This window comes from Panthera leo, chromosome C2 (genome assembly GCF_018350215.1).
Source record: "Panthera leo isolate Ple1 chromosome C2, P.leo_Ple1_pat1.1, whole genome shotgun sequence".
Lineage (NCBI taxonomy): Eukaryota > Metazoa > Chordata > Mammalia > Carnivora > Felidae > Panthera > Panthera leo.
Genome location: NC_056687.1, coordinates 119,576,799 through 119,599,417, shown reverse-complemented (window position 1 = coordinate 119,599,417; position 22,619 = coordinate 119,576,799). Strand labels below are relative to the sequence as shown.

At 38.7% G+C, this 22,619-nt stretch overlaps 1 protein-coding gene and 1 long non-coding RNA gene across 9 annotated transcripts in view; one reads left to right on the top strand and one right to left on the bottom strand.

Annotated features, from left to right (window-relative positions):
• Window positions 1–22,619, bottom strand: part of SLC9A9 (solute carrier family 9 member A9) — a 766,376-nt gene that overhangs the window by 649,967 nt on the left and 93,790 nt on the right. Inside the window, exon 1 of one of the 7 annotated variants that reach the window (XM_042954876.1) lies at window positions 7,681–7,763. The exons of 5 other annotated variants lie outside the window; for them this stretch is intronic. The gene's annotated coding sequence lies outside the window, so the exon portion shown is untranslated. Of the gene's footprint in view, window positions 1–7,680; window positions 7,764–22,619 lie in introns of those variants that run through there. One more of the 7 variants, XM_042954878.1, reaches the window with a different exon arrangement.
• The window catches only part of LOC122229596, a 33,983-nt gene continuing 31,431 nt past the window's right edge, over window positions 20,068–22,619 (top strand). For both annotated transcript variants that reach the window (XR_006207070.1, XR_006207071.1), the window contains exon 1: window positions 20,068–20,364. This is a non-coding gene — a long non-coding RNA (uncharacterized LOC122229596). The remainder of the gene's footprint in view (window positions 20,365–22,619) is intronic.

Below are 22,619 nucleotides of genomic sequence, written 5' to 3'. Positions count from 1 at the left end.
AATGCCTCCTCTCTGTAAAGAAAGCTTTCATACTACTCTTATTTTCTAATCTTATACTCTAATAAACGTTTGCCTGCTGCTCATTTTGTGTCCAGTTCTTCATTCTTCGAAGCAGCAAGACAACAAATCCCCAGTACGGAGGTAAAAAATCCTGCAACATTTCTATTCAACAACTCAGGTACAGAAACATGTTTGGCATAAATGAGGATCTCTTCTTTCTTCTACCCTACAAGGTGTGTTCCTTCAGTGCTCTGAAGTGGGAAAACCGGGACATAGACCTCACTGTTTTTTCCCAGGTGACAATTTATCTCTGGATTGTTGATCTTTGATGGCCAGGAGTACATAAGAAGTTTCCCTATTCAGGGATAACCAGAAAGAAAGTGAATCCCCTTCCACTTGCACTGGATGCCACTTACTGGCCTTGCCCCAGAAAACATATACGAGATTCCACTTTTTATTTAGGCATTTATTCATTGAAGAATTCCCAAAGCTGTACAGAGTGGAAGAAAAGCAAATTTGGCATTGTGCTTGTAATCTAGCCACATCGGCCCTATGCCATTTAAGGGCAGTGGCTTCACAGCTAAAGCCTCAAGAGTGAGGAGGGTCCCAGATGGATAGCCCTGGATTCTTAATTCAGCCTCTTCTCTCCTTTCGTCTCCAGCTTTGTCCTGGCAACACATCACCACTTTTCTTTTGTAGAGAGAAACAATAAATGTTACATATCAATTATATCTCAATTTGAAAAGGTTAAGAAAAAAGAAATAAAAGCTTTGGTCCATTGATCCCCTCATCTGTCTTGCACATATTGAAGAGTCAGGCATGAGAAACTCATTGGCTTTTTATTGTATTTAATCTGTCAGCTTTTCACAAGGTAAGGTAAATGCAAGCTGGCCACAGTGGCTTCCCCCAACCTAGGAAGGAAGTTTCAGAGATGAAGGGAAGTATGAGCTCTGGAGCCAAGGACAGGGAGGACAAAATGGAAAATTGCCACTGGAAGCTGCAGCTTATTTTAATGAAAATTTCCTGCAATCAAAGACCTGAGAAAATGCATTTCTTTGATTTCCTATTAACTGTCCACATGATAAATTAACATTCTTCTTAGGATATAACTTCTATTCTACGTCTTAAAAACTAGTAAGTCTGACCTCATTAGCTAAAAGACATTTTGCCCTATCACTTCTGTTAAGTTATAAAATGTTTATATGAACTAAAAAGAAAGGCCCCATGCCCTTCATCTCTCCCTAATTTCTACATTTTTTTCCAGTGAGAGAAAGGGACAAAAGAGAAGGGAAAGCAGAATTTTCAAAAAGGTGACACTGAATAATCTTAAAAATATTTTTCTGAAATGAAGTATGTAAATGGCAAGCAGGTTTTGACAGAAATACCTCTAGTGTCTCTTAAATCTATTAAAAATCCAGCCTTTGAGGCAGGCTTTGTTGTCTCAATGTGGGTTCCCTCAAAAGCAGAGCCTAAGACAAGGACTTAGGTGCAGCTAGTTTATTTAGATAATCCCAGGAATCACAAGTGAGGAAGTGTGCATAAAGACCAGGAAATACCATTATTCAGAAATAAAATTATAAGCCTCATTGGAGCCATTCCCCATTTCATCCATATCTTTACAGGGTCTGTGTACTTTGAAACTTTCATTTATAGGTATGCTGAAAACATTCCTTAAGCAGCACCTAAGATTAATTTTATTTATGCTTGAGGCAACTAAATTACATAATAAATTCCATGACAAACAACATGGGTCTCTTGGATAAGAAGGGAAATCATGCCCTATGGCCAGCAGAGTTAAAGTCCCATATCACCTGTGGAGAGGAAATTCTATATGCTTTGAAATGTTATTTTATGATGGTTATGTCATATCTAAAGTTTATGCTTTAAATTAAAAGTTTAAAACTATCCTGGGACTCTTTGAAGACTACTAGCAGATTTGGAGTCTGTTGAGAATCCATTTCCTGGTTCATATATAGACAGTTATATTCTAGCTGTTACATACAACTACATACAACCCCAGGTTGTATGTAAAATTACATACAACCCCAGGATTGTACTCCAAATAAAGTTTAAATTAACAATAGGTGGTTAAATATTCATTTTAATCCAGCATTGAAAGTTTTAAGGGATTTCATAGGAAAGTGTGATTTTAGTTCTATAAAAATGTCCTACATTACTGTGGAAGAAAACGACAAATTCACAAAGCTTTTCAATGGCATTTCTTTTGTGTGTTCTTATTACATTAGATATTAGATCCAAGAAAGTTTCTTCATTACCTAGACTAAGTATGGATATGCAAATAACAATTATATTATTCAGTTAGAAGATATAAGTAAGTAATCCATTCTCATTTCTAAGCTCTAGTTGAATGTATATGCTCCCTCCCATTCATATGCTGAAACCTGATCCTTACTATGATAATATTTGGAGGTTGGTCTTTTGGGATATAATTAGGGACTAGTGCCCTTATAAAAAGGACCCCAGAGAATCCCCTTGGCCCTTCTATCATGTGAGGACACAGCTAGAATATAACTGTCTATATATGAACCAGGAAATGGATTCTCAACAGACTCCAAATCTGCTAGCATCTTGATTTTGGGCTCCCCAGCCTCCAGAACTGTGAGAAATAGATGTTGTATAAGCCACTCAGATTATGGTAATTTTGATATAACAGCCCAGACAGACTAAGACACTAGGTAGGGGAAAGAATATTCCTCAAAATACTATCAGGACATATAAATCTCAATTGAAGCTGTAACAGAGAACATTGTATTATAGCAGCTGTCAGAAAGGCTCTTCAAGTTTCTCAGATTCCTTAACAAAATTCTTGAAAAGACAAGACAATTATGAATATTTACTCACTCTTTGTATTCTCTCTACAAAAATAGTTTTTCTATAGCACATTTGGGCTCCACAACTGAGGGACTATAAACAATATACAGTTTGTAAATGTTAAGTGAAGAATCTTTTTTTAAAAAACAAAAATGTCTTCCTATCTCTACTTTGAACATACTTTGAACCTTGTCTGTTAATGCACTATAATCTTGAGAAATGTTAAATTTAGAAAGAGCAGAATCAATTGATTGCCAGAAATTTAAAATTGAGACAGTGCTGAATTCCACCAAAACTTACTCTTACAACTAATTTATATCCATGTGAAAAATGGAATTGTTCTATTAGGATTCAGCACTTTAACCTCAGTTCCTCCCTTTCACTATCTTAACAAAAGAAGAAGATACACAAAATAAAAACTGAGCAAGAACACAGTTATACCCGAAGTATAAGGCTTTTGGTGAACTATGTTTGACAATCTGGCTTAGACCAGAGGCCTCCCACCCCACCCAAAAGCTACATGGGAAAGTAAGGAGGACACATTCAGAGACACACCTCCTGAGGTAAGACCAGATCTGCAGGGCAGACTCCACATCCATGCACTTAGCCTGTTTTAAGAAGGGAGGTCTCCTGCAGAGACAGCAGGAAAGAGAAAGAAAAAAAAAAAATGTTAGTGCTGTACCCACCCCTCAACCTTCAGGGCTCACTTCAACTGCAATGATCAAAGAAGGAGATAAAATGTTCAACCTTCTCTGCTCCCAAGCACTGGAAACTCACCTCCAGTAAGGTGTAGCCCAACTGATATGAGAGTGGGATCACCCACTGAACATTCCTGTTCCAAGGGATCAAGAGAGAGGCAGAAGCTCCCTCATGGCACCTCCAAAAGGTTAGATGTATTGGTAGAAGTTTCCTCCTGCATGGACCACTGCAAAATGTGGGGATAGTAGCAGAAGGATTGCCCATTAAGTCTCCTCAGGTATTTGTGCTTTAAACCTGTTGCATTTAACTGTCAAGCCTGTTAGGCTGTCAGGCTGACCCACTCCAGAGAGGAAACCAGCAATGTGTCTAAGCAATTCTCCTGTATTCAAGAGGATGCTTCTTTTGAATCCTCCTGAGACCAGTGTGTTAAGTGATCTAACTGTTGCTCCCTTCGAGAAAGGATAAACATTTATAAATTTGCCTTCACTCCACCTCACACCAAAGGACGAAGAATTATTCCTATTCAACTTTTTTGTGTGTAAATTGTGTTGATCCATATCGTGCAACCAGTTTTTTTAAAAAGTAAACAAGCTCCATGTGCTAGCATAAAAATACTCAAAAAATGCTCAAAAAATAAAACAATAAACATCCCAGACTTGACACTGATTATTTGATTATTAAGTTGAAAGAGTAAGCGCTAAAATTCTAAATCAAATTCCCTTTCCCCTTGTAAACTAAATTCATTTTTTTCTGTATACTTTCTGATTTTGTTGGATTGGTCTCATTCTGATGGGGCCAGATTTCCTTCAGCAGCTGTAGTACTTTAGACCATCTCTGAAGCACTGAGATGACTATAGCTTCTTCAGCAACTACAAAGTTGAATTAATCCAGCCATAAATATTCATTCTGGTGTGCTAAAGAAAAGGACACCTGAGAATCACAGCACCAGACTTACTCTAATAAGTTAAGAAAACACAAGCAAGCAATTCCCATGCCACTTAGAGCATCATCCCAATCAAAATTATCTGTCCCCATTTTTGTAATTAGTACAACCCAGGTCTATATTTTTGTCATCATTCATGGAACATTGCTGAGAGTTTTTACCACTGGGAAATGCAGGCATGTGAAGAAAACACAAAGTTACAGGTAAAATATTTTGTTATCAGGCTGACCAACACAAACGTCCATATGGGCATGTGGGCCAGAGGAATTTAAACCCACAAGGGAGGAAGTGCCCATTCACTGGCACATTGTGTTTCCTACACTAATAGGGAAATTCACTTGGATATACTGCACTGTCTCGCCATTAGAGAGAAACATTCAAAATACTATCTTCTTTTTTTAAAAAAAAATTTATTTTGAGAGAGTGAGAGGGTGAGAGTGGGGGAGGTGCAGAGAGAGAGGGAGAAAGAGAATTCCCAAGTGTCAGAATCTGCACAGACAGTGCAGAGCCGATGCAGGGCTCCAAATGACAAACCATGAGATCATGACCTGAGCTGAAATCAAGAGCTGGATGCTTAACCCACAGGGCCACCCAGGTGCCTCAATACTATCTTCTTTTAAAACCATAAAATGTGCAGTGATGACACCTCTAGTCCAGTTCTCCAATAAATTTAAATTTATTGGCCGCCCTGTGTTTGTCCTGCATGTTGAAAACCTCTTAATTATTAATGAAATGACAAACATCTAGACCTTTAACATACTCCACTATAAAATCATGTGAGGGAATTGTTATGATATGAATGGCAACAGTTTTATGGTTTGTTGGGGCTGCATGATGAATATTGTTTTATTTCCTCTACTTTCATGTGAGCTGAAAATCTCCATAATAACCTTTTTTTTCAAATGAATTTTTATGTCTCTCTTGATTGCTGCATTATGCTTTTTTTTCATGTGATTTTCCCTAAAACCTTGACGTTCCTTGGCTTTTGGACTTTCCAATCCTTAAACACATTTTTCCCACATAATCAGTGATGCAACTATTCCTTCAGATACATCTTTTCTTACAGCAGTTTGATAATCCCCTAATACTCCATTCCCTTCTGTTCTTCCATGAATCCTACAAGATCAGCAGGGCCTTGAATGTTTTTTCCTCCTGGGTAGCATTGATAGCTGGATTAGAATGCCTGACGTCTTCTTTCTTTAAGACAAGACAGTTGTTCTAGGGTCCCCCATACAAAATTAATGAGTTCCAGAGCAATCAAATGTGTTCACTGTTTAAAAATATCCAGTCACCTTCTTCATCCTAAATTGTATAATTCTACCCGTAAGTTGTCTTCCATCTGCCCAGCAGCTAACCCTGGCTTGTAAATTATCTCTTTTGAATTATTGGGCTACTTTTACAGTGACTTATCGTCCCTAAACCCTTGTTCAGAGTCCTAACTATGAATTTCCTGGACATCTTCCCCCAAACCATGGCCATATGAGTTTTGCAAGCTAAAGCGATGGTGTCACCTTAAAACTTATCAAACAATGTTTAATGTATTCTCTGCTAATCTTCCAGCCCTTTTATCAAATATTTTCCATTCTTTTCTGAAAACACCATGCAACATTTCCACAAAATTTATATGTATATGCAGATACATAAGGGGAGTATTTTCAGGTTTACAAAAAAATTAAGAGACAGATACAGAGATTTCCCTCATATCCTTTGCCCACACATGTAGAGCCTCCTCATTACCAGAATCATTCATAAGAATGGCACATTTTTTTTTTTACCAAGAACAAACTTACATTGATAGATCATAATTGCCCAAAGTTCATAAAGTTCTCTTGTGGTGTTGTACATTCTATGGGTTTGGAAAAATGTATAATGACATATGCCCATCATTATAATATCATACAGAATATTTTCACTGCTCTAAAAAAACTTCTGTGCTTGGCCAATTCATCTCCCCACTGTCTCCACCTGCCCCTGGCAATGACTGATCTTCTCATCTCCATAGTTTTGCTTTTACCAGAATGTCATATAGTTGGGATCAAATAATAGTAATGTAGCCTTTTCATATTATTTTCTTTCCCTTAGTAACATGTATTTAATGTTCTTCCATGTGTTCTCTACCTGGGCCTTCACTGGGGGAGTTAACTCAGTTAGCTTTCTCCATCTTACTGTTTTTGTTTGTTCTCTTGAGCTCTCCAAAGTCCTTGATTGGGTAACACTAAAATATTTCCCTTTTTGCTAGTCCCATCTTTTTTCAAGAATTCAATCTTATTTCACCTCTATTTCAAAACATATGACTTCATTTTACTTTCAGTTTTCCTCATTGATGCTCTGATTGCAAGATCAAACCTCTTTCCAAAGAGTTTTCTGTCCTTGATATATCACTAAACAAACCAAATTCCTAATGTCAGAGTGTTCTGGGTAAAAATCTTAAAATTGTTCCTCTTTAGCCTTTGGTTCATAATAAGGATGGTTTTGTTTTGCCCTCTACTTCCACTTAAAAATGTGATATAGCCACTATAGGAGAAGGCCAACATTCCTCTTTCTTTCTTCCACTACCCTTATGTGGTTAAAACTAGTTGCAGTTTCTGAAATGTACACCCATGAGCAGAATTCTAAACATATCCAATTCAGAGCCAATATATGACTGGAGGCACAGGTCGGGGTATTTCCAGAACCCTCTGCAGTAGCCTCATGAGCCCTAGAAATTATTTGTCTCTTGATGTAGTTTAAAACAAAGTAAAGCAGTCAGAATTTGGAACAAGTGCTCTAGAGTTGCTACTGAGGCCTGATGCTGAAAAACTAGAGGATGAAATGAACACAGTAGTACCCAGTGCCCCATGGGAAACTTAACTTACAGACCTAGCTGAGAAGCACTATGTGGGGGAAAAAAAAAGATGCCATGAAAATGATAATCATTCTTTCCACAAATGTCTAAAAAGGCCTTGAATAGTGAAGATCACCTGCTTTGAGGTGGAACTCTATAACTGGAACTCTGCTTCTGAGCATCCTTGTGTCTGATGTACCAGCTGTGGACATGCTATAAGCCACTATGAGCTGTCCCAGCCTAAGCTAGCCACCAAGTCCCACCCTAAGATTGTCAGTCTCCTTAGATTTCCTTATAGTGACCAAATGCCCATCTTGCATATCTACTTGTTTCCCAGCCCGTATTTTTGAGGTATTTTAGGTTAAAATTTTCTCTTGCTCACCTCCAGGGTGCTGACTGATGAAGTGAATATAGCCAACTGTATTAATGCCTTAGCAGTGCTTCTGCTGAAGCATATTGGAGAATGGAGCTTGGATCTTAGAATTAGAATCTGCACATTCACAATGGGGCTGTGTCCAGGCTGCAGACAAGACTGTGTAGCCACTTACCGAGCCAGCTTCAGGGACAAGCCTACATTGGGCTCGGTCTCAAATAGGTACTGCTGCCTGTAGAAGGACATGACCCCGGTGGGCTACTGCATTGCCACAGAAGTGAAGGTGAGCCTGTTTGCATCTGAGAGCTCAGGGGGTCACAGAAAGAGAGAAAAGTGGTCTCTTCCTCTGTTACAAGCATAATCCTCCAGGGTTAAATATAGCTTAAGTATCGCTCTGCTTGAGGAGGGTGGGAGGAGGGGCACAAGCCTCTTAGCCAGGACTATTCCAGAAGGACAGAAGAGTTGGTGAATGTGTCTTTCCTTCTGGGCCAAGATGGACTCATGTGAAGGAGAGAAATTTTCTACCCTAACTCTTCTAAGTTTTAGTTTTTAAAACTGAAGAGACCACAATGGGGGAGGCCAGACCTTCAGATGAGTCATCTAATCAGAGAAAGTCACAAATTCAGAAGCTTTCCCTATGAAACATCACCGAACTCTGATTTTAGTATTCATATGATAATATAATTGATAACTTTGTATTGTAATGCTTCTAACAAAGTTTTTCTAAACTCTAAAAATTCCACCCTTGAAATACAACCTTGTATTTCAATATCTCTTCAGTAATAGTAACTTCACTCAGGAGGAACACTCTTTTATTGGTCAAATATTGTGGCTCTCAAAGCAAGGTCTGGACCAGCAGCATTAGCATCACCTGGAAACTTGTTAGAAATGCAGATTATTCCACCTCAGCTCACTGCGTATGAAACCCTGGTGGGGTGAAACCCAGAAACCTGTGTTTAACAAGCCCTCCAAATGATTCCAATGCTCACTAATGTTTGAGAACTACTGGTCCAAGACATGCCTTGATAGACAGATGCTTCAGTGGAGAAATAAATGACTCATGTCAAAAAGTGAAAGGATCTAATACACAAATGAAAAAGTGCTCAGGTCTGGTTTAAAAATACAGATTGAGAGGTGTCTGGGTGGCTCAGTTGGTTAAGCTTCTGAGTCTTGATTTCAGCTCTGGTCATGCTCTCATGGTTCGTGGGTTCTGAGCTCTGCATTGGGCTCTGCATGGAAAGTGTGGAGGCTGCTTGGGATTCTCTCTCCCCCTCTGTCTCTCTGCCCCTCCTCTGCTTGCACTGTCTCTGTCTCTCTCAAAATAAACTTTATTAAAAAATACAGATTGAAATAATTATTGTATAAAATCACATGTAAACAATACCACACATGCAAAACCTCAAGGTGATACCAATTATCCCACTCACAGATAAATTGAATGCCAACGCACTGTTATTTAAGGAACAGTTGTATGTGACCAGTGCTGTATTTTTTTCTTTTTCCTTTTCTTTTTCTTTTTTAAGTGTACGAAAGGACAGTAAACATCCTGTTCATTCTCCCAGGCATTGCATCACTTCCATTCCCAAGGGGTCGGCATCAGCTCCTGTCTGCAATGTCCCACAGGCTTGGCCTCCTCTCTCCTCCTTCATCATTTATCTGATTCCCCTTCCTCCTTATACGTTTTGCCTCCATAAAAAGGTATATTGCTGTTTTGAAATAATATTCGACATGGTTCTGCCTACATTGCCACTAAGAGTGTTGACACAGTAGACACAAAGATGATTATTATGCAGACATCTAGGATAACAAATAGTGTTTTCTTATCCTTTGTCCCTTTTTTTCTCCTATCTCTCTAACTCCTCTACTCTAAGGAAGCTCCTCCAGATATGATGTCCCTTTCCTCCTTTTATGCATTGGGTGCTAGCTCCACACTGCAGTCCCAGCTGTCTAGTGACATCTTTGTGAGTCCATGCTTGTCCCGTCATGCTTTCTTTTCTTTCTTCCTTTTATATTATCTCATTTTCTTCCTTCTTTTGCATTCTCTTTCCTTTCTCTCTAATTTCCCCTACTCCTTCTGTATTCCCCTGTCTTCTCTCCCTCACCCTTCTTTCATCTTATTTCCCCTTTCAGCCCAACTTAGGAGACGCTGAGCCAACTGGGAGGCAAACAGGAAACATGCAAGGTACTTTGGGGACACTGAGAACACTTGATGCTCTGAGGGTGAAGGGTCCAGTCCTGTGCTGGGTGTCCCTGGCCATAACAATATCTAGAAGCCAGGATTGGCGTGGCATTTACATTCTATGCACATTTTCCCCCTGGAGTTCACCCTACTAAATTATTCCAGTTTCAAGAACTTACTTTCTTTGGCCTCAGTTTCCTATCTCTCTCCCCCAATTCCAACTTCACTACACCTTGGGAATATCTGTTATAAAAAATAGGCAAGAATGTTTTCTTACTACCCTGTTCTTATTAGTATAAAACTATTGCAGAAGAGGTAGTTAACAAACAAAATGTACATATGCCACAGCCTTAAATCACAAGGTAACAGAGATTTAAACATCTCACGGAATTCTCATTCTCCCAAGGTGTGTACTATTCCTATAAACTCCTAAGTTTTTTTTCTATTTTTTTAAAATATAATTTATTGCCAAATTGGTTTCCATACAACACCCAGTGCTCATCCCAACAGGTGCCCTCCTCAATGCCCATCACCCACTTTCTCCTCTTCCCCACTCCCCCCATCAACCCTCAGTTTGTTCTCAGTGTTTAAGAGTCTCTTATGGTTTGCGTCCCTCCCTTTCTGTAACTTTTTTTTTCCCCTTCCCCTCCCCCATGGTCTTCTGATAAGTTTCTCAAGATACACAAAGTCATAAATTCCTAAGTTTTAACAAGAAATCCAGAGGGCATGTTAGAGTTCTACTGGTCTGGCTCTCTGGAAAGCACATTTCTGGGCAGCCATTTGCTCCTTGCTGTGACAAGCAATAATTCTTCAATAATTTTTGATAATTTTCTTCTGTTAACAGTGGATTTCTATTCAGGAACACCTCTGATTTCTTGTTGAACACCACCCTCTACATCTCTCAAATTCAAATGTGTCCCCCCTCCCCTGCCTCAATGTCCAGTAACTATTGTTGCCTTTAAGGATGGCAGAACCGAACCAATGTGTGCTCTGTGTCACCTCTCAACAATCTGCTCTTTAGTATTTGACACAGGTCCTGCAAGAGGCATGTTAACGAGTCGAGAGAACAGATCTAAATAATAATCATTTAAACTCCCAAAATGCAGAGATGCAGCAGTGCTACCCTGGAAGTCAAATCTACCTTCATTGCCACTCCAACCAGGCTAGAAGTTTAGACAACTTTTATAGTATTTGTCTTACGTTCCCATTTCTTAGTTTTGGCATAGTTTGGGTTTTTACAGATAGTAATAACAGCTAACATTACTGTCACCATAGGAATTCATACAATCAGCTCAATCACCCAATGAAATAGGTACTATCACTATGCTCATTTACAATAAGAGGAAACTAAATGCAGAGGAAAGGCACTTGTCCAAAGTCCTACAGCTAGGAAGTAGTACAGCTGGGACAGGACATCACCTTATCATTCATCTTTGGATTTGAAAATAATGATAGTGAAAATATAGACTTAATTAAGACCTTTTTGTATTTCTATTTGAGTTCTTTCTTCTTTTTCCCGTTTTTGATCTCATATCACACAAATCCTCCTAAGTCAGAATTTGGATAAAAGGCCTTGAAATGCATAAATTTGTTCTGAAAAATAACACCATTAATTAAAAGTGAACTTTCTGTTTCATCAGAAAAAAACATGATTAAAATTGCCAGAACATTTTCTTGGGTTGAGAGTGGAAGAGGATTCTGACCACCACACTTCTGAAGGAGCTTTTAATTACTATTCATTGCTTCCATTTTTAAGGGTGAACATGAAACCACTTCATGCTTAGGCATTTAGATATCTGACTTTATTTTGCCCCTGTTTTTTTTCAACATGTAATATTGAAAAGAATTGTTTTACTGCTTATAACGACGTACATCAAGAAAATAATGCCTCATTTATTTTATGTCAGGATTGGATAAGGCTCTTGGTGTGTGTCTCAGTCAATTTGAGCAGCTATCACAAATTACCACAGATTGGGTGACTTATAAACAACAGAAATTTATTTCTCATAAGGTGGGAAGCCCACTTCCTGTTTCACAGACAGATGTCTTCTAGCTGTCTTCACATGGTGGAAGGGACAAGGAAGCTCTCAGGGATCTCTCTCTCTCTTTTTAATGTTTATTTATTTTGAGAGAGAGAGAGAGAGAATGCAACCAGGGGAGGGACAGAGAGAGAGGTGAGAGAGCATCCCAAGCAGGCTCCACATTGTCAGCTCAGAGCCTGATGCGGGGCTTGAACTCACAAACCATGAGATCCTGACCTGAGCCAAAACCAAGAGTCAGACACTTAACTGACTGAGCCACCCAGGTGCCCCAGGTGATTAGAGTTTTAAATACACAGAGAACTACAAATCAGTGTGAAAAAGAAAATGCAGGAAAAAATTCTATAAAATATGAATAAATAATTTACAGATCTGTGTATATACAAACTATAGTCAAGTAAAATGGGGTTCATTTAATAACAAGAAAATGCAAATTAAAATGAGATATTTTTCATTTTTCATCCATCCAATTAGCAAAATTTAAAGAGTTTATTCATGTTCAGATCAGTGTTGGCAAGAAAGAAGAAAAGCAAACATTCTTACACACACTGGGATCTCTCTTATAAAGGTACTACTCCCATTGGGTGGAGCACTAATGACCTACTTACCCCCTAAAGGCTCTACCTTATAATACCATTACATTGGGGATTAGGTTTCAACATATGAATTTGGTGGGGGGAGACACAAAACTATTACACAATTTATAGTAGTACAACAAGTAGACTTAAGTTCATTACTGGTAAAATATATTCTTTCCTTGCCCTTTTCCAATGTTGTACATAAGGGCAGTTTATTCTCAAGTACAAGCAGTCTCATAGGTTAGCTGGACTTTATTTTGAATATACATATAAGATATAACTTTAAATGCTTAGGGCTTCCTTTCATGGGCTGTGTCACACCCTGCGTATCAAACTTACACGAGAAAGCCAATTACACACTGGACTGTTAGATTCTTTGATTTTTAATTCTGAGTCTGCCACAGGCATATGTCTCTGAGAAAGTCTTTGAAAAACCTTGTTTTCACTTCTTTCCTTATAAAATGAGATTTTACAATCTGCTAGAGAAATTCTGAGGATTACATATCAAATGATGGCAAAGCACTTTGAAAGTACTAAATGGGATTATTAATAATTTAAGAGAGAAGCAAGCCTTCATCTGAGTTGTTGAAAGAAATATGTGGCATATTTATTTCAATCATTTATCATTTCACTGAAATTTCCTCTACCTTGAGCTACTCAGAAAACACCTGATTCTTTTTAAAATGGGACTTTAAAACTGGTTCTCTTTTTATAGTTTTTCAAAGTACTTTCATACCAGTTACCTTATTGGAACCTCACAAAAACCCCAGGAGGTATAAATAACATATTATGTAGGAATGAGGCTGCAAGAAATAGAATATCCTAAAAATATTCATTTGAACAAATAGCGTTTATTATCCTTGCTTTAAGGAAAAGACCAGGGTTAAGAAGTTCAGGGCAGATCAAGAGACTCAGTGGTGTCATCAAAGATTTAGACTTTTGTCTTTTCCCTCTGCTATCTTTGCTGAGTTGGCTCTTCACTTCATGTTCACAAAATGGCTGCTATGGCTCCCGAAAAAATTTATTTTCAAGGTAGAAGGACACCACACTAACCACATCTGTTCCTTTACAAGTAAAACAAAAGCTTTTCTAGAAGCTACCCCTGGCAGAATTACTCTAAAACTAGATCATATGACCCTTGCCAGGGCAAGAAAAGGGAAGGCAGTGAGTGTATGGTTTTTTATGTTCTGTAGAGAAAGACGGAAGGGAAGGAATAAGGGGGCTGAGAACAACTCTGAGAACCCAATGCCAGTATTGATGAAGAATGGGAAGCATTAAAAAGTAATTTTTTCCAGATGGCACAGCAAAGAAGATTAAAACAGATCTGAATTTTTCTGCTTAAGTGGAAATATCTAACAATAAATTATAAAGTCAACTGAAATTTTTTAAGGGGTGACCATGCTGAGGCCTACTTCAGCTACTCTTACTAACATATACTCATACATGTATGACCCCAGGTACCTCCATAACAGTGCTGAAGCAGAAGAATGACTTTCCTCCTGTGCACATGATCAACTTGTTAGTTTTTGAGGAATCACCTTTTACCAGCAGTCCAACATACAGCCTGCTCTCCTTTTCTTGTTCTCCACTATAAAGGGAAATTCAGCAAGGCCATACTGAATAAGTTGGAAAAGGTAATCATTTGAAAGAGGACAGCAACAGGGAAGACAACTTCTGTGTCTCCCTGTCTGAATCAGTCATAGTTTGTGGGCAAGAAAAAGAGCTTAAAAAATACAATGCAGGGAATTGTGTGCTTAGGTGTGTTGGAGACAATAGAGGAGTAAGGTACAGAAATGACTCCCAGTCAACATCATACAACATGCTTGTCAGGAGAACTGCTACCTCTGACATATTCAGAGATGTGGGACTTCAGAAGGTGACTTTTGGGTTGGGTGACCTCAAAACTCATTGCCAATTCTGTGATGCAGGGTCCAGGAAGCTGCAGTCACCTCCCTTCCCATCACAGCTGCTCCTTGACACACCTATCTGGTTATCAACACACTAGACTTTTGCTCCAAAAAAAACCCAAAGTCTTCATAATTATGTTTGCCAGTAGAAAGACCCAAAGCAAGATGGCACCCATCTCATATCTACCTTAAAGGCTCTGCATAAGTGCATTCAATTAGAGTCTAATTTGCATCCAGAACACCAACTTTGTGGGAGTTTAGGAAAGGTAGGATTTAGTACGCCAGTCTCTGCATGATTCTACACACACATGGAAGTTAGAACTGATGCTGAGGGCCGTCATGTCCATAACACTGCTGCCCCTTTCAAACACAGATGGAAGACAAGGACCAAAGGGTTAACAGTAGAAAAGAGTTTTCCATTAGTGTCTGCCTTTTGGCCAGGACTTGCTCATGATGTATGAATTTAACTTGGTCATAAGTTCCAGTGACAAAGGCTTAATTTAGCATAAATTCCGCAGGATATCAGATCTGCTGTCTGGTATATAAAAAGCAACAGTCATTATTTACTGAGGACTTATTTTGTGCCAGACTGTATTATTAATGCTTACATATAATTTATTAAAACTCACAATAACTCTGTGTGGTAGGAAACGTTATTAGAGCCAATGTTCAGATGATGAAATTGAGGAACAGAGTCCTGAATGTTGTAGAGATACCAGTGGTGGAGCCACATTTAGCAGAGCAGTCTGACTCCAGAGTCCAGGTTCCAAATAACTATAATGTATCGCTGCTCCATAAAATTAGTTTAATATAAAGCTATACTGGAGGAATTTGCCCTTCACGATCTCCCTTTTGATTTACCATTAGGATTCTGCTGGCTCCCTGATCAATCAATTTTGATAACTTTTATAGAAATAATCCAAGATGGTACAGTTATAAGCATTCCTGTTCAGCTAATCCTATTTGCCACTGGTATCTATCATAAAATTAGATCTGTATTTTGCTTGAGATTTTTTCTGAGATTTAAACTCACATTGAAAGAAATTTATCATTTTCCTAAGAGTTCCCCCAAAATCGAAAGGGAGGACCACTCATTTTACACTTTTCTCATATCAGAAAAAAAGGCCTTAATTCTTCAGAGGAGGCTTGGGGGGCCAAATGTTATAGGACTCTCCCCTTAGGCACACTTGATTAGTCTAAGGTTTTTCACAGGATACTGAATCCTGTAACTAAGAAAAGAGCCTTAATTCTTCTTAGGGGGCCAAGCTGTGAACTGGGAATTAGAAACACATACCATGAAAATGAAGCCAGATGACCTGAAAAAATGATACATGGGAAAAGAGAAGTACCAACGACCAACAGATAGGGGGAAACTAATATAGAGAGGGTTAATTGTGGAAGTGATCAATCTGATTATAGCTGTGCCTGACTGACACCAAGCTGCATCCCCTGTCTTTATTTCATGACAGTACTCGAGAGGTCTTCTCAAAAACTTCCAATAATTTCCCCTCTATTTCACTCATTCATTCCTATTTAACAACAAACCATCCCAAAACTTTGTGGCCCCAAACAACGTTATCATTTATTTTGCTTATAAGTCTGCAGTTTGGGCAGAGCTGGGAGGCAGCAGTTTGCCTCTGCTCCAGTCAGCACCAGCTAGGATGGCTTGTAGGTTGAGGACTACAGGAGTCTGAAGGCTGGCTCATTCACTCCCAAGCCTGGCAGCTGATACTGGCTGTCAACGGGGACCTCACTTGGAGCTGGGGTGGGAACACCTTCACGAATTTCTTCAGTCAGAGGGGCTACCTGACTTCCTTACAACAAGGTAGCTAGATTCCAAAGGCAAGCATCCCTGGAGAGGAAGAGAGTTGGGGCAGGTATATCAGCTTTCATATAACCATGAAATTAAAAAATGGTCACCTCCACATAGTCACAGGCCCACCCAGATTTATGTGGAATGTCAGCATCATATTGTAAGAAGAGCTTGTGGTGTGTACTACATTGATGTGGATATCTTTGGAAAATATGATCTGCCACATCCTCTGTAAGGTGATATAGTGCTATTGTGATGATATTTATTATCTATGTATTTATAATATAATCAAGTGCGTGTGTGTGTGTGTGTGTGTGTGTGTGTGTGTGTGTGTGTTAGTCTTTGTTTCTGACTTCTGGCACATAACTCCTAAAACCCTTGGAATCTCTGGAGTGACAGTGTCTCTTATATTCTAATGAGATGACTGCTGGCTGAGGATCCCTAGGCAGCGTCAGGATGGGGGCTGGTTGCCAGAAAAACCATGGCATGAATAGAGGGTTGGAACTTTGAACCTCACCCCCTGACCTACAGGAGAAGAGCCAGTGATAGAGTTAATCACCAATGGCCAATGATTTAATCAGTAATGCTTGCATAATGAAACTTCCATTCTAACCCCTGAACAACAGTAGAGTTTCATCAGCCTCCAGGTTGATAAACACAATGAGGTGCAGAGAGGCTGGCAGGCCCAGAGAGGACATGAAAGCTCTACACACCCTCCCTCCCCATACCTTGACCTATGCATCTCCTCCATTTGGTTGTTACTGAGTTGAACCCTTTATAATGAACCTGAAATTGTTAAGTAAAGTGTTTTCCTGAGTTCTGTAAGATGTTCTAGCAAATTATCAAAACTGAGGAGGGAGTCATGGGAATCCTCAATTTATGGAGGCCTGGGAGTTGAAATTGGTATCTGAAGTGGTGGCAGTCTTGTGGGAGTAAGCTCTTAATCTATGGGGTCTGTGCTAACTCTGGGTAGTTAGTGTCAGAATTGAATTGAACTGTAGAACACCCACCCCCAGTTGATGGTTGAAGAGTTGGAAAATTTGTTGGTATTGGGAAAACACCACACATTTGGTATCAGAAGTGTTGTGAGTAGAAACAGCTCAAAGTTATTTAAAAGTGTTTTCTACTTACAAACAAGTGTGTTTAAGTTTTAAATAGATTATATATTTGTAGGGTACACAAAAAATAATTTGTGTGTGTATGTATATAGATAGAAATATAATGAAAACTGTCACTCCCTCCCTACCTCCCAGCCCTCCAGTTTCCTTCTGTAGGGGCAAGACATGTTATCAGTTTCCTGTAAGTCTTTCAAGAGTTATTTTTTGCTGCTATAAGAAAATATACATAGACCTCTCCTTCAACTATTCCATGCAAATGGTATCCCCTTTCAGCACTTCATTCTTTCAGTTATAGAGATGACTATGTATATGTATATTTTTTCTCAGCCTTTTAAAGGGTACTTAGTATGCCAATATAAGGATGTACTATAATTTATGTAACCAGTAACTTATTAATAAACGTTTAAGGTTGTTTCCAATAAAGCTTTTACAAACAACTCTGCAATAAACAACCTTCTATATCTCTCCCTTTGCATGTATATGAGTATATTTATAGGATAAATTTACTGGAAATACGACTTATGAGTTAACAATTATAAGCCTTGGCAATTTTGTTAGATTTTGCAAAATCCCAGTACCAACTCTGAATACTCGTTTCCAACATGTTCCCTAACACAATATATTATCAGAATTTCTGATCTTTGTCAATCTATCGGGTGAAAAATAGTATACCTGAGTAATATGTGTTTCTCTCTATGAATGGTGGTGAGCATCTGTGTAAGATTTTCTTTGAACTGTCTTTTCATATCCTTTGTTCCTGAAGGACCATTTTAACAAGCCTGGCAGATATCTGCAACCATTGCCTAAATGCCTCTGCCAACGCAGAGGTTTAAAGCCAGGACAGAGATAGGACCTAAGACGGGGAGAATCTTAAAACTATGTACATCAGAGAAGAAATATCTTTTCAAAAAAGGGTTTTCTTTTTTAATTTCATGACTTACATATATTTTTTAAAATGTTTATTTATTTATTGTTAGAGAGAATACATGCATGCACTAGTGGGAGAAGAGCAGAGACAGGCAGAGAGAGAATCCCAAGCAGACTCCACACTCAGCACAGAGGCTGACACGGGGCTCCATCCCACAACCTTGAGATCATGACCATCTTAAAGTATCTCTGAGCAAACAGGGTAACTTTCTTTATTTTCAGCAACTTAAGGAATCAAGTACATGACAATATCCAAGGGAGGAAGAAGGGAGAAGACCATTAAATACTAACTTAGGTGAACTTCCAACTTCTAGAACTTTGACTCTAGGGAAGGACAAGATTTCCTGAAAGGTCGTTCCTCCCCTTAGTTGAGCCTTTTAAAACAAGAAAGAAATGAATTTCACAGGAGTGTGGACTGTTAACTAAATTTTCAGGCCAGATTGTTTTGATTAAAATTATCGTGGTAACAATACCTGAGTGAAAAGTGGTTCTTCTGTTTATTTTTATTCCACTATAAGCACAATCTGTGGGTTTTGTTTGCTCGTTTGTTCCCTTTTACTCACCTAATTGCATTTCCAAGCTGGAAAATATACATTTAGTTACAGAATAGGATTCTCTGGGTTTCTTATTATCAGCTAAAAATGTAACTGAGGATGAGGATCCTGTTCAGCTGCAGTTTGGGGGTGCTTTGTGGCAGTTAACATGGGAGGAGAAGGGTAAGTTGACAGTCCACCGAAATGGAAGGGCTGATAAGGAAGTCTCCTCACCAGGCTGTGATGCAACTGGTCTGGACATGCCAAACTTTGGATTTTCCATGGTACCGAGGTTAGTAGGAGAGAATAGGAAGTGGACATCATGGCAAATACAAAGAGGACAAAAGAGCATTTTTCCATTACCTCAAGCCTTTCCCAGATACCTTATAAGTAACACAGATGAATAACTGGATTCCCTCCTTCCTTGCTTTGCCATACTCTTGGGGAGTCTTACAAGGGAGTAGGGACCCAGATAAACCTCGAACTGGTAGTCTACATTCGTTGTGTCTTATAATCTTTCCAGTCCAATAGGTGGTGGGGGGTGTGAACCAAACTTACTGTATATATCTTAATCTCAAAGTAGAAATAGCAGCCTTGAGTTTTGGAAGTAGAACAGAGTGATAATGTGAGTCCGAATGTTTTGATATAAAAAGGGAGTGTTGATTATTTCCCCTGCATGAGGTAAACATCACCTGGAATCTAGATGTGTGGACAAAATGAAAGATACCAACTAAGACTCGTTATCATTAGCCTTGTGACTCCAATAGACAAACTAAACATTCCCTTTGTGCAATGAGAACAGTGATAATAGAAAGAAGAGGGTAGCCTGGGCAAAATGCTGATGCTCTCTGTGGGCTTCCTCTCTGAGTCCTTTTTCCCACTCTCACTTGTCACACACACAAGCTAATTGTAGCTACGATGTCAGTTTCAAAGTTTAAGGTTTGACTTTCACAACCGTGACATTTAAGTAAGGGTCCTTTGAAGCCCAAGAGTTTTCCAAATGTGGATGTGAACAGCTGAACTTAGATACTAATAGCTCTTGCATGTGGGTTGGCAGAAGGATGGAGGCAGGACCACTAAGACAGGAAGGTGGGGATGGCCAGGCTAGCATGGATCTGTCAGGGTTAATGAGTATAAGGAGCAGAGTAATGTTTTCAAATACCACCCAATATCTTTTCTGTGCAATGCAGGTGGGTTCCTCCCCCGCCCCTTTTTAGCTTTTCGCTATAAAGACCAATTGATGAAAGCAACAAACTGAAGTAATATCTAAAGAAAACTTGTTTGAACTTTTTTTCTAGTGAGACTCTTTTTTTCTCCTGATAACCTAACTTTTCAATGGTTTTCTTAAATATCCCATAACTGAGTTTTCACACATCAAGATCTAAAGCTTGAAGATCAGATAAGGAGGGGAAAGGACAAAGTTCAGAAGGAAAAATCTCATCCAGAGTCTAGAGGAAGAGAACTAGTAATAAAGCAAGTCTCCTGGAAGTCTGCAGAAGAGCAGGCTCTGGAAAATTGAAGTCAGTGGGACAAATTATCTTCTTTCCCTGTGAGAAACTTCCAGCCTGCCAATCCTGCCTCCAGTCCAGCCTGGGCAAGGTAAGGGAGCAGTAGTTGGGGAATTAAGATACAGTCATCTCAGAACAGCTTCATAGATCCCAACCATTCCACTAGCCTTTGGAAAAGCAGTCAGGTGTTCTTGAAACCTTGAGGAAGGGGTCCCAAGAAGACCTGCAGTCAATTGAGAAGGCTACATTGTGAGAAGAGCTGACAATTGAGGGCAGTAGCAAGGTTCATGAACATGCTAAATTTGACCTTACGGGCTCTGGGCAAGGCATTCAGTCTCTCTGAGCCTCAGTTTCCTTATCTGTATACATCACACAGAGCTGAGATGGGAATTACACATGCTAATGCACTTCAAGTTCATAGAACAATGCCCTTTCACATGGTATGTGCTCAATAAAGGCTTGTTGTCATCAACATCAGTTGTAAACACTGCTCCTAACACCAAGTGAGACCAGCTTCGCTCCTGTGGTTGACAGACCAAGACCCTAGTCATTAAGAGGCAAAAGACATTGTGGCAGATGTGGCAAGTGGCAAAATAAAGTGAGATACTGTAACCAGGGTCAACAACTCATGAACCGTGCCCCCAGATTTACATCAATCAGATAAGGAAAAGATGGAATAACACAGACTAATTACTCACAATACACTATTTTAAACTGGATGAGATGGAAACAATTCACTCGACAAATCAAGTATTTTTTTTTTTAAACATTTATTTTTAAGAGAGTGCAAGCAGGGGAGGGGCAGAGAGAGGGGACAGAGGATCTGAAGCAGGCTCTGCACTGACAGCAACCAATCTGATGTGGGGCCTGAACTCACAAACTACAAGATCATGACCCTAGCCAAAGTCAGATGTTCAACTTACTGAACCACCCAGGTGCCCTCAAATATTTTCTGTGGTCAAGAGGCTTGTAAGAAGGTAGAGGAATACGGGAACAGATATAAAAAAAATAAAGGCAGTTCCTTTTCATGCACATTTTATAAGAGTACATTAAATTCTGTCATATGGTTCTCTGGCCTTGTTTTTAAGGAAGTTAATTTAATTTCATGCACATTTGATTCATGCTCATTTGATTCATGTTCATACTGGCCTACACTTGTCTATGGAAGTGCTAAGGACTGCCAGCATTCATTGATCAGTAGTTTCTCTGGCAATTGAATAATTTTTAACATAAATTTTATATACTTGATTCTAAACATAATAAAATTTGAAATTTAAACAAAGTATAAAGAAGAAAATTTCAATCACTAGTTATTACACAAACCAGAATGAACTATAGTGAACACTGTAAGAATTTTCTCCAATTTTTCATTTATGCATAAATTTTTAAAATTACAGTTATATGATATCTAAAATTTTGTATTTGTTTTTTTTTACTGAGCATTATATAGTGTACATTTTCCTGGAATTACCCAGAAGTAAAATTTGTTTGGAAATCATTTTAATATCTATATAATATTCCATCATGTGAGTAAATAAAAATGTGTTAAATTTTTCCTTTATTGTTTGACATTTAAATTGTTTCCAATTTTTCATTATGATTAATAATGCTATATTGAAATCCTTTTACCTAAATTAATTGGTAGGTCATATTCTGGATTTCTAGAAGAGAAACCACTAAATCCGTAAAATGATATCAACTTCATATACTTTACATTCTTATTTCCAAATTTTTTCCCAAAAATGTCTAAATTTATATTTCTTTAAGCAGTATATGAGAGTGCCCTTATCAACTAGTCGGTGATGAATCCTTTGTTTAAATAAACTCTATATTTCACTAGTGTTTTTCTTCTAGTCATCCATCCATTAACTCATTTATTCAACAAAAATTCAGTGAATGCCTGCCCTGGCTAAATATAGTTCTAAGTGCTGAGTGATAGCCATAAACAAAATCCCTGCTCTCACAAAGGGGTAGGTTGTAAATAAGGTCAGAAATGCAGCCAGCACCCGATGGCCTAGCGCCTTCGGTGCCACAGTATGTAAGGACTTTGAATTAAATTTTATATGTAACGGAAAGCCATAAAGAAAGTTCAGACAGAGCAATGACATGATCTTGTTTACATGTTTAAAGGATCATTCTGACTGTTGGTGGTGAAAAGAACATAAGGAGGTATGAGAGGCATCCATTACCCTAAATTCCTATTCTTCCAGGCCAGGAAATTGGTAAGAGGGCTAGGATAGAGAGGTAGGGTGCAGGTGGTGAAATATGGAATCTAGATGATTATTTATAAAAGATTTTTTTACATAATTATGGTAATCTGCCTTTTATTTGTTATCTTGTTGAAAA